Genomic DNA, 12,638 nt, shown 5'->3' with positions numbered 1-12,638 from the left:
CTCTTGTTGCCCATGCTGGGGTGCAAGGGCACATTCTCGGCTCATTGCATCCTCAGTCTCTCGGGTTCAAGCGATTCTCCTGCCTCAGCCTCCCAAGTAGCTGGGATTACACGCATGTGCCACCACGCCCGACTAATTTTGTATATTTAGCAGAGACTGGGTTTCTCCATGTTAGTCAGGCTGGTTTCGAACTCTTGACCTCAGGTGATCCACCGCGCCACTGCATGCCAGCCTGGGCGACAGAGTGAGACTCTGTCTCAAAGAAAAAGAAAATATTGGTTGTCTTACATCTGATCAAAATGGCAAAGACAAGACAGATGCCACACGGAGATTAAGAGGAATGCAATTTCACTTTTAGATTAATGGTATGACAGCTTTCTTAAAGCATTCTCACCTGAGGTCGGGAGTTGAAGACCAGCCTGGCCGACATGGTGAAACCCCGTGTTTGTATATGCATATATATATATATATGCACGCCTGTAATCCCAGCACTTTGGGAGGCTGAGGTGGGTGGATCACCTGAGTTGAGTTCAAGACCAGCCTGGCCAACATGGTGAAACCCCATCTTAAAAAAAAAAAACTCTTACGAAACTTTGTCTCCTTATAAGCACGTCTTCATTTTCCACAAGTTTGCCTACTTTGAACAGCTTTGCAAGTAAAGTTCCTAGTTTCTAAGTTTCAATGTCAAATATGATTCTTAAAAACGTGTACTTTCCTGAATTCTTGACTCCTTGTTAAATCTTAGTGTCCTTATCTGCTACTTTGAGTTATAATACCATTTTACAATAAATTTATCCAAAGTGAGTGGGTACTTGTTTTTTCCTTTTGGACAAGAGGGGAAAACTATGACTAATGCCTCCAGAAATGTATAACAAAGCACTTTATTCTTTTGCAATATGGAAATTTAAAATAATAAAGATTGCTCATTACTGATCCGCATACATCATTAGTGCCCAATGTAGGTATATAAAAAATGAAATTCAGGTAATAGCAGCTGATTGGCCTGAAAAATAAGTAACAGAAAGCTCAAAAGTACGCACACGCAACAAAAAGAAGGTAGAAACAGCAACTGTGTTTGAAGGAAACACAGTGCTTTGAAGGAAAGACATTCATCTTAGCGCATATATGTTTCCAAGATGAAAATTGCTCATTATTTTCAATAATGACACTTTATGCGAATGTCTGTTATGCAAACAAATCACAAAAGAAAACATGCATTCCTGGAATTCGTGTGGTTTGGGGTTTTAATTCCTACTTTAATAAAGAAGCAATGATCTTTTTCTGCCCCCAGTAATACAATACTGCATGGTTATGAAATTAGTAATATTTAGGGCAATCACACGGGCACGGGCCAGTGGCGCAATGGATAACGCGTCTGACTACGGATCAGAAGATTCTAGGTTCGACTCCTGGCTGGCTCGATGGTGCTCACCCTTTTCCTTCGTGAAAGCCATATTGACAATCTTGTAAATGTACTTTTCCAGAGTGGGGCTGTCATTTGAATGTGGAAGAGACAAGCGTCAAGGGAGCCAAATCTACAAGATTTTATTTCTACTTTTCGTCTTTTTCAACGTGAGAAAGGAGCTGGTTGAAAAAGACTATTACAAAGAGGGCTTTAAAATCGAAGAAGCTTAAAAAAAATTTTTTTTCCTACGTGAATCTTCTTCATTAGAATTTTTTCCCTCACTCCTGGCGTCTCTGAGGCACACACAGCTCTTTCCCTGGGCATGACTACTGTCAAAAAGAAAGGGACTATCTAAAGAAACGTTGAATCAATAAAGGCAGGGCTGTGGGGATGAGGGATGCAAGCTACCCTTTTTCTCAGTTGGGCTCCTACACAGAGCTCAACCCTGAAGTCGACCGACCCAACTCAGCCTCAATATCGCCCCTTTACCCCAACTCCCATCTCCCACCCCCGCCACGGGCCGCTTCCCCTCCTCCCAGGTCCCCACCACTTTTCCTCAGCCCTGCCATCCTGGAGAAATAGGAGACAGGAGAATGGGGGGGGGGGGGAGGAGAGAGAGAGAGACAGACACAGAGAGACAGAGAGACACAGAGAGACAGAGACAGTGAGAGACAGACAGGCATCCCAGAGGAAGAGGGTGGAAGCTTTGGGGCGGTGTCTGAGCAGACTGACCTCCTTTCTCAGCGACGAGAAAGATGGTGGAGGAGAGAGAGGCTGGGAGGCAGCCGCAGTCCAGCGGAGAAACATTCCTCAAACTAAACCAAAAGATCATCTTACTGTGTGGCTCGACATTTGAATATACAGCTTGGATCTTCGCTCTGCTTGTCAGGTGAGTTTATGGTTGTCAGCGGCGCGGTCCGGGGCGCTGAGGGTGAACGAACGAAACCACAGACCTGGTAGTCCAGGTGTGCTGGGCTGCGGACAGGTGTACGGAGAACGGGCAGTTCCTAAAACACCGCATTCACTTCCATGCTCTTTAAGCTGAAGGGGAGAAATTTTCCGTGAAAGCCAGTGGCAGCCTCACGTGGAGTAGGTGTTTCTTTGCCTTGGAAACTGCCTGGGATCAGAAAAAAAGAACGAAGCACAGTCGTTACGGGGAAAAAAACCTTTCATCTTTCTGCTGTTAGTACCACACTCTCATCAAATCACTGGCCGCGCTGAGCCTGCTTCCCTTTCCCTGCTGAAAAGCGTTTAAAGCGTCAACATAATATTGCCTCCTTTTGAACGTCGAGAATGAAAAAAGTATATATTGCCTGCTAATATGTCACTGAAAACTAAGCAGGCAAATGTCCTATCTCCCCTTAACTCCCCATTCCCTTAAACACACCCACCTAGCTGCCACACCACTCCTACCCGATTTTCTTCAGTGCATCCTTCCTAGTGTTTGTATCCTTTGTTGTTGCTGTTGTTTGTTTTGAGACGGAGTTTCACTCTTGTTGCCCAGGCTGGAGTGCAGTGGCGCGATCTCAGCCGACCGCTACCTCCGCCTACTGGGTTCAAGCGATTCTCCTGCCTCAGCCTGCGGAGTAGCTGGGATTGCAGGCGCCCGCCTGGCTAGTTTTGTATTTTCAGTAGAGACGGGGTTTCTCCATGTTGGTTAGGCTGGTTTCTAACTCCCGACCCCAGGCGATCCGCCCGCCTCGGCCTCCCAAAGTGTTGGGATTACAGGCGTGAGCCACCGCGCCCGGCCGTATTTGTTTGTTGCTGTTGTTGTTTGCTTATTTTGAGACAGAGTCTTGCTCTGTTGCCCAGGCTAGAGTGCAGTGGCATGATCTCGGCTCACTGCAACCTCCGCCGATTCAACCGCTTCTTCTGCCTCCCCTTCCAGAGTAGCTGGGATTACAGGCACGTGGCACCAGACCCGGTTAATTTTTGAATTTTCAGTAGATGCTGGGTTTCACCATGCTGGTCAGGCTGGTTTCCAACTTCTGACCTCAGATGATCCTCCCACCTCCCAAAGTGCTGGGATTACAGGCTTTCGCCACCGTGCCCGGCCTGTTCTTTTTATTTTTTACAATAAAGGGAAACAAAAGTGAACAGCCTCTTCGCTTCTTGCTTTATTTTTGGATTCAGAGCAGCAGTGAATAATAAAACAACCACCTATTTAGGAAGGAGACGACCCGTCCATCTCATTTAGTGGCCCGTACGGGGATCGAACCCGCGACCTTGGCGTTATTAGCACCACGCTCTAACCAACTGAGCTAACCGGCCACACGGCTATAACCTCCTTTTAAAGGAAAACATATACAAATTCATTGACACTTTTGTTTTTCTAAATAGAACTTCTCTTTTCCTTCTTACCCCCTTCAAAAGAGACATTTATGAGTATTCTCACCGATTTTAACAAGGAAGTCCAAACTATTTTAACTCTGATCCAGACTAGAAAATCCACCAAGAAATTTTTGACAGAGGATGTGGAATAGGATTTTCAACGGTGAGTGAAGAGAATCTCCTCTTTTTATTTAATTTTTGTTGTTCTTAGACAACTATATATATTTGAACGTCACCGCTCCTTGAGAGCAGGGCTAACGCGAAGGCAGTCTGAGAGTCAGCAGCCTTCTCTTTTTAGAGGCACGTCAGTGTACTGGATCGCAAGTTGCAAACTTCTCTTTAGTGACTTGTAACTTAAGGACCTATTGTCTTCAAGTTCGTTCAAGCCAACGCCGCCGAAAGGAAGGCGAATTGGGTTGAGGGAAGGAGCCGCGCCTTCTCAGTGCCTCTGGAGTCACAAACATAAGCATTGATGTCATCGGCGAAGATATCCAGGGGTGGAAACTGAGGTAGCCTAACAGTACCAGAATCACATAGTAAATCTGCTATGTTTTTTGAGGGTGGTAGAAAAGGACTACAGAGGTTCGCAGAAGGGCAAGATTGTCGTGGCACCCCGCTAAGTAGTAAGTCTCATTTAACAGCACTTGCTGTGTGTCTCTCTAGGGAACTGAAGGATTTCGGCCCGGGTTGAAGAGGCCAGAATAGGTTAGACGTGCTCTGTCACCCTTGGTCAGGCTAGTGGTTGTATCACCTGGAAACAAGCTGAAGACATCTCAGCGTTAGGAACTGTCTCTCCACATAAGCCTGGGGTTTCCTTTGTGTTTTGGGAACTTTCAAGTTCACTGACACCTAAAAAACTTTTAACGAATATAGTAACAGTTAAATGAATCAGCAAGTAACGATTTTGTTGATTCTAAAACTGACGCTGGCGCGAGGAATAAGTGTTGGAATTCTAGTGTTACTCTCCAGATATTCCATCACGGACGGAGTCTCTCCGTGTCTCCCAGGCTGGAGGGCAGCGGCGCCTTCCCTCCTCGCTGTGGCTTCCGCTCCCGGGACCGCCAGGCTCTTCCATGTTTTATTCTCCTCGTCTTCAAGAGCTCTTATCCCGGTTGTCAGGAACTGAGGATGCTACTTGCTAAAAAATCACACGAAAGCAAACTCTCTGATACAGTTCCTGCAGTCACACATCCTCCTCACCCGTCTCAGAGAATTTCATTCCGGCTTTTGAGACCTGCCTTGCACATTCCGACGGGTGTTTACGACCTCCGACGTTCGCGTGGAAAGCCACAGCCAGGGAATGAAGTTGTTATGCATGACATCAACGCCGGAAGGATGGCCCTCTTTTCCTCCTTCGGACAAATGGGGCTAACCTAACGCTCCTGTCCTCTGTCCCGAGGCCTGTGGGCAGGCAGAGCTCTGCACGCTGTCCCGGCTCTGACAGCACAAGCCTGAGCACTCGCTCTTTCTTTTGTAACCAAAACCAAATACTACTGGAGAAAATCTGCACCTGAGACTAGAGGAATCACATTTTTTGCTGGTAACACCTACGATTTAAATCTGTTCTCCTCACCCCACCCCCACCTTCAATTGTGTTTCCCGATACAGTCCAGGTCCCAAAACCGTATTAGTCTTTACCTTCCTTTAAATGAAATACTGTGTGTTAACGTTACCAGCAGCAATTCCAGACAAAAGATTCAGTACAAGGTTTTCTGTCCTTCTTTAACTGTACACATGGTGTAAAATGATGATCAAATCTCCCTCGATCTTAGATCCTAACTATCTCTATATCCTCCTCAGAGACAACTGAATTTCTTACTTTACCTTCCCTAAAATAATCTATGCATAATCAAGCATGCCATTAATTTTTTCACCTCTATTATTGGCGATACACAGCAGAACATCTGCCTCAAGTGTCTTGTAAGGTAATTTCTTTTTTCTTTCTTTCTTTTTTTTTTTTTTTTTGAGACAGAGTCTTGCTCTGCCCAGGCTGGAGGGCAATAGCATGATCTCGGCTCACTTCAGCCTCCGCCTCCCGGGTTCAAGAGATTCTCCTGCCTCAGCCTTCCAAGTTCCTGGGATTACAGGTGCACACCACTAGGCCAGTCTAATTTCTGTATTTTTAGTAGAGACGGAGTTTCACCATGTTGTCGTGACCTCAGGTGATCCGCCCGCCTCAGCCTTCCAAAGTGCTCCCGGCCTTGTAAGATAATTTCAAAATATTTATGTTATATTCCAGTTTAGGTTATTTTAATTATGTAACACTGCCTCAGGAAAAATACTGAGTCAATACTAACAACATATTTTTTAAATCGAAGTCTGCCTCAGGAAAAACACTGAATCAATGCCTGTAAAGCCAACTACTCAGTAGGCTGAGGTAGGAGAATTGCTTGAACCGGGAAGGCGGAGGTTGCAGTGAGCCGAGATTGTGCCACTGCACTCCAGCCTGGACGAAAGACCAAGGCTCTGTATCCAAAAAAATGTGCTTATGCCCTGATTCTTGCGTATTTAATAACATGTAAGTGCTGACTGAATGAGGTAGTGAATAAACTTGCTTTCTTCTCCTCAAAGAATTACTGAAATCTGTGCAGTAGTACACGTTAATGGGCATGGAACTGCGTTTTGTGAAGTGACTTACAAGAGCCTTTTTCATGATAAGGGCAAATGCTTGTAACCGCTTGCTACATAAATGTCACTGTGTACTTACATATTAGTAGACGGTTTCGTTCGAGGCCAGTTCACAGTTAACACGGCCAGGTGTTAATTTAGCAAGGTCGACATGTACAAAAGAACCCAAAATACCTGCCGAAACCCGGGATTGAACCAGGGACCTTTAGATCTTCAGTCTAACGCTCTCCCAACTGAGCTATTTCGGCCACCTACAACATTATATTTTTTATAAGTTCTTTTCAAATCGCCCTTCACGAATACCCTACTAGTTTTCTTTCTGGGTGCCGCATTTCAGAGAAAGTAAAACAAATTTGGTTCCTTAGAATATTAATTGGAAGGGCATAGGGATTTGGTGATTCCAAACTTCCTGCTGAAATGGGATGCTTCCTAGAATTGAAGACACCACCATCTGGGATAATTTCTAATTTGGCACTCAAATCTTTTATTCTTTCAGTTCTATTCTAACAGAGTTCTATAAATTACATAAAGTACATACGTCTTAAATGTACAGCTTGGTACATTCTACAAATTTATATTCCTGTTTGGAAACCAAAATCGGCTTTCTCATGCCCCTCCTCATTTTGCACCCCTCCAAAGTTAACCACTGTTCTGAAAGCTTTCATCGCATGTAGCCATTAAAAACAAAACAAAACAAAACAAAACACTTTATATACATTGACTCAGATAGAATCTGCTTCTTTAAAAAATCTGAAAGAGCCTTTGAAAGCTCACATAAATGATGGAAGTATTCGTCTTTTTTTTTGGAGACAGAGCCCCGCTCTTGTTGTCCAGGCTGGAGTGTAATGGTGCGATCTCAGCTCACCACAACGTCTGCCTCCTGGGTTCAAGGGATTCTCCTGCCTCAGCCTCCTGAGTGATATTGCACCACCACACTCCAGCCTGGGCTACAGAGTGAGACTGTGTCTCAAAAACAAACAAATAATATCGATACAGTATTGAGACTAGCTAAAGTTCATAGTTTACATTAAGGTTTACTCTTTGTATTATACAAATCTATGCATTTTGACCAACACATAACATCATGTATTCACCACTGCAGTATCATCCAGAATGGTCTGGCTGTTCTACAAATACGTCTGTAGTCTCAGCCTGTGTTCCACCTATTTGTACCTCCACTTCCCCAGCTCCTTGGCAACCACTGATCTTTCTTACTATCTCTACAACCTTTTCCTGAGTATACTAGTTGTAAGTTTAGTATTTAGCCTTTTCAGGCTGTCTTCTTTCATTTAACAATATGCATGTAAAGTTCCTGTATGTCTTTTAATGACTTTATGTCTGACTTCTTTTTGACACTGAACAATATTTCATTGTATAGGTATACCACAGCTTGTTCACCTATTCATCTATTGAAGGACATCTCGGTTGCTTCCAAGTTTTGAAAAATTATGAATAAAGTTGTTACAAACACTCATGTGCAGGTTTTTTGTGGACTTAAGCTTTTTAATTATTTGGGTAAACATTAAGGAGTGCAATTGCTGAATTTTATGGTAAAAGTATGTTTAGCTTTTTAAGAAACTGCCAAATTGCCTTTCACACAGGTGGTGCCATTTTGCATTTCCACGAGCAGCAAATGAGAGTTGGTGTTGCCCCGCACCCTCACCAGCACTTGGCATTGGCAGTGTTCTGGATTTTGGCCCTTTTAATAGGTATGTTGTGTTATTTCATTTTTTAAAATTTGAATTTCCCTGAACATGTACTATGGAGCATCTTTTCATATGCATATTAATCATCTGTATATCTTCTTTGGTGAAGCGACTGTTAAGGTCTTCGGCCGTTTTTTCACGGGGTTGTGTTCTTACTGATGAGTTTTAAGAACTCTTTGTGTGTTTTGAATAACAGTACTTTTTGCATATATTTTCTTCCAGTGTGTGGCTTGTCTTTTCAGTGTCTTGATGTTATGATGTTTTTGATCACTAGCACCTATTTTTGGCTCGCTCTTAGAAGAATTTCTGTCTCTCCACTTACATTGCTCATGTGTTCTTACATGCTGTCATCTTATTCTCAGCATCTTAATCACTCGTTTCAAATTCCTGGTCTGAGAATTCCAACATCCCTGTCATATCTGAGTCTGGTTCTGATGCTTCTTCTGTCTCTTTAAACTGTGTATTTTGCCTTTTATTGTGCATTGCTACTTTTTTCTTGATAGCAGGACTTGCTATACTGGGTAAAGTGAGCTGCTATGAGCAGGCCTTTAGTAATGTGGTGGCAAGGTGTGGGGGAGACAGCATTCTGCAGTCCCACAAGTAGGGCTCAGTCTGTTAGTGATCCTGTGTCTCTGGACTGTGAACTTTGAACACGCTTCCCAGGTTTGCCCCACTTTAGGTGGGACTGGATGTCTAGAGTGAGCTGGAGTTGGTTATTTCCCTTCCCACACATCTATCGGGCTCCTGATAAAACTCCAGCAGGTTAGGCTGAGGTTAAATAGTTTCTCCTGAGGGCAGACCTTGTTAAGAAGAACAAAATGAGGCCGGGTGCGGTGGCTCAAGCCTGTAATCCCAGCACTTTGGGAGGCCGAGGCGGGTGGATCACAAGGTCAAGAGATCGAGACCATCCTGGTCAACATGGTGAAACCCCGTCTCTACTAAAAATACAAAAATTAGCTGGGCATGGTGGTGTGTGTCTGTAATCCCAGCTACTCAGGAGGCTGAGGCAGGAGAATTGCCTGAACCCAGGAGGTGGAGGTTGCGGTGAGCCGAGATCGCGCCATTGCACTCCAACCTGGGTAACATGAGTGAAACTCCGTCTCATAATCATAAAAAAAAAAGAAAACAAAAGAACAAAATGCTCTTGTCTATTGCAATCTGCTTCTTGTTCACCACTACCAGAAACAGAGGGAATTTTTCTCCCCCATTGTGAGAACCTGGTTGAGCTCCTGAGATAAAATTCACAAATTTGTAGCTGGAGATTTTTTCTCTAAGATTTGTCTACAGAAAGCCTTGAGCAGTGTCTTAGTTACAGCGCAGGTGTGCCTGCTCCAGCACTGATGCACGAGGAGGAGTCGGCTCTGTGGGTTTCTGCTGTGCTAAGCTGTGGTTCTCTGTATTTGCCTTTCTGTTTCTCCAATTTTGGGGTCAGTGGTTTGCCCTGTGACCTCACAGGGAGTACGGAAAACCTGCGGCCATGAGTATGGATTTTCCTGTTTTTAGTTCCATCGTGGTTGTGTTGTTGTTGTTGTTCTTTTCACTGTTTAGTACCTGTGAATCATCAGGTTTTCTTTTAATTTTGAAATTATTATAGATTAACACGGCGTTACAAAGAAAGCAGACAACTCCAGTGACAATGTAGACAACTTTTCAAACAATAAACTTCCGGTTTTACTGAATTGTCTGTATTGTTTTCAGCCTGCCTTTTGATGGCCTGCCTTTTATGACAGCCTGCCCCATGGATTTAGCACTTTCTAACCAGTACCAAGTCCATAAGCCTGTTAATTCTTCATTAATCAGCCTCTTCCTGTGCACCTCTCTCCCAATCTCTCCCTCTCTCTCCCTCTCCCTCCCTCCTTCTTTCTCTCTCTCTTCCACTGCCTGCATCACACACACACCCTCCTTGATGAGTCCACACAAAATGAACACACCTGGGAAACCAGAGAGCATTTCCAGTTCCTTTTCAGTTACTACCCACTCTCCCCAGAGGGAGGCACTATTGTGACTTCTGGCTGCACAGGGGAATCCTTTTTTCTTTTTTTTTTTTTTTTGAGACGAAGTCTCACTCTTGTCTTCCAGGCTGAAGTGCAATGGTGTGATCTCAGCTCACTGCAATCTCTGCCTCCCAGGCTCAAGCGATTCTCCTGCCTCAGCCTCCCGAGTAGCTGGGATTACAGGCACCTGCCACCATGCCCAGCTAATATTCGTATTTTTAGTAGAGACGGGAGTGTCACATCTTGGCCAGGCTGGTCTCTAACTCTTGACCTCAGGTGATCCTCCTGCTTTGGCTTCTCAAAATGCTGGGATTATAGGCATGAGCCACCTTGCCTGATGACCAGGGGAATCTTATCTGCTTTATAATTTAAATCAGTAGAGCCACAGAGTACTTCCTTTTCTATCTAGTTTATTCTAGTCAACATCTCTGTGAGATTCATCCACATAGTTGTAGATTGTTCATTCTTGTTGCAATAGATTATTTGATGTGAATTCATTCATGCATCTGCTGATGGGCACTTGGGAAGATGGATTGTCTTGCTCTAGGTGTGTCAATTCTAGCCACCTACAGGAAAGGGTGTTTCTGTAGTGTAGTGGTTATCACGTTCGCCTAACACGCGAAAGGTCCCTGGTTCGAAACCAGGCGGAAACAAGTGTTGAGCTTTTTTTCTTACATTTTGTTTCTCAGAGTCTCCATTCGAACCAGGTAGAATCTTTGTATATGGTCAAGCACCTAAATCAAAGGATCTCATATTCTCCTTTTTTATTTGAGCCACCTCAGGAACATGTATACTGCTTTCTTTGTCCTGAGCCACAGTGAAGTCCACATTGTCCCATCTTCCCGAGCCCCAGCATGTCGCTGTCCCAGCCCCCTCCCCTATGCTCTGCATGGCCTGTAGGTTCTAGGGCCCAATGGTGTCAACTCCAGCAGGATCTCGAGGTGCAGGACCCCATCTATACTGTGCAGGTGAGACTGGCTTCCTTGAAATCTCCAGAGCCACTTGTGTGGGTTCTTCACAAAGCGATTTTCCTCAGGCATTTCTAAAAATAAACAATGCTTAGGACACAGGCCCGTGAGAAAAAAAAAAGAAACAGGGCTGCACTTTGAGGCAAGTGAACAATTAATATTCTATTGTCTGCCCTTTACCCCTAAGTGCAGAGAGAAGTTTTCACAAAATAGGTAAATGGCAACTTCGTGTGGATACTTATAAGCTGTCAAGTGTTTTAAAAAAAAAAAAAAAAAAGTCTGGGCATGGTGGCTCAGACCTGTAATCCCAGCACTTTGGGAGCCTGAGGCGGGCGGATCACTTGAGGTAAAGAGTTCAAGACCAGCCTGGCCAACATGGCAACACACTGTCTCTATTAAAAAACAAACAAATAAATAAATAGATACTGGCCTGGCCTCTGTGAGTACTCAATGCCAGAAGTTGGCATTATTGGTAAGATGCACTAATCAACTGAACTGATGAGTAACCAAAAAACTGATTTCTTTCTTAAACTTAAGAGTTGCTAAGCAAGGTGGCTCAGGCCTGTAATCCCATCACTCGGGGAGGCCGAGGCGAGCGGATTACTTGAGCTCAGGAGTTTGAGACCAGTCTGGCCAACATGGCAAAACCCCTTCTCTACAAAAATACAAAAATTAGCTGGGCATGGTGGCACACATCTGTAGTCCCAGCTACTTGGGAGGCTGAGGCACAATAATTACTTGAACCTGGGAAGAGGAGGTTGCAGTGAGCCAAGACTGTACCACTGCACTCCAGCGTGTGTAGGGCTAAGGGCCCCACAGGGTCGTGGGGTGTCCCTCATGCTGTGCTGAGGTACAGGATCCAAGAAATAAAGAGATAGGACACAGAAGTAGAAGGAAAACGCACCTGGGCTCAGGGGGGCCACACCACCTATAAGTGGAGACAGGCAAGGCCCTGAATGTCCGGAAGTGTCTGTATTTATTGTGTATAGGTTAGGGGCAGGGTAGTGAGTGAAGTCATCTTTAAGGATAGTGATAGGGTCATGAGCAATAAAACAAGGGGTCCACCCCCATTAGGTCACCTAGGTTAGGAGATGGACAGTGTGCAGCAAGGGATCCATTCCCATTAGGTCATCGAGGCAAGGAAGTGGGCCGTGTGCAGTAAGGGGTCCACCCCCATTAGGTCGCCGAGGCAAGGAAGTGGGCCATGTGCAGTAAGGGGTCTACCCCCATTAGGTCACCGAGGCATGGAGGTGGGCCATGCACAGTGAAGAGGGTACACTGTGCAATACCTCTATCTATGGGCATGCTACTTCTAAGAAGATTTATAGGAGGATGTTTAAGTCACACAGCAGTGACAGAACTCTCAGGATCTACCCCAACCTGCTGGCAGCTCCCAATGAGTTCTATAGGAGGATGCTTTTCGAGCAGCATAGTAACAAGAGCTGATAAAGTTCACAGTCACCAAGGGGCGATTATCCGGAGGGGTTTGAGCCATGAGATGCTCGAGGGATTGCCAGTCTGAGGGCAGCCTTCCAGAAGAACTGGACACAAGGTCCTACAACTCCTTTATCAGGAGGAGTGGCTCTTGCCCCAAGCCTGCCATACA

General features: G+C 44.9%; 4 non-coding genes across 4 annotated transcripts; 2 read left to right on the top strand and 2 right to left on the bottom strand.

The window, feature by feature from the left end:
- The first annotated feature begins 1,348 nt into the window (after nt 1–1,348).
- On the top strand, nt 1,349–1,421 carry TRNAR-ACG. Its single transcript has one exon. It is a non-coding gene; the product is annotated as a tRNA-Arg (tRNA).
- A 2,181-nt stretch (nt 1,422–3,602) lies between these two features.
- Nucleotides 3,603–3,676, bottom strand: TRNAI-AAU. Its single transcript has one exon. It is a non-coding gene; the product is annotated as a tRNA-Ile (tRNA).
- Nucleotides 3,677–6,539: 2,863 nt separating this feature from the next.
- Nucleotides 6,540–6,612, bottom strand: TRNAF-GAA. The gene has a single exon. It is a non-coding gene; the product is annotated as a tRNA-Phe (tRNA).
- A 4,032-nt stretch (nt 6,613–10,644) lies between these two features.
- TRNAV-AAC lies at nt 10,645–10,717 on the top strand. Its single transcript has one exon. It is a non-coding gene; the product is annotated as a tRNA-Val (tRNA).
- The last annotated feature ends 1,921 nt before the right edge of the window (nt 10,718–12,638 follow it).

The sequence above is a fragment of the Sapajus apella genome, unplaced genomic scaffold, assembly GCF_009761245.1.
Source record: "Sapajus apella isolate SASKATOON/1434 unplaced genomic scaffold, GSC_monkey_1.0 scaffold210, whole genome shotgun sequence".
NCBI lineage: Eukaryota > Metazoa > Chordata > Mammalia > Primates > Cebidae > Sapajus > Sapajus apella.
The sequence above is the reverse complement of the archived record's forward strand: the minus strand, read 5'-3'. Positions and strand labels throughout refer to the sequence as shown.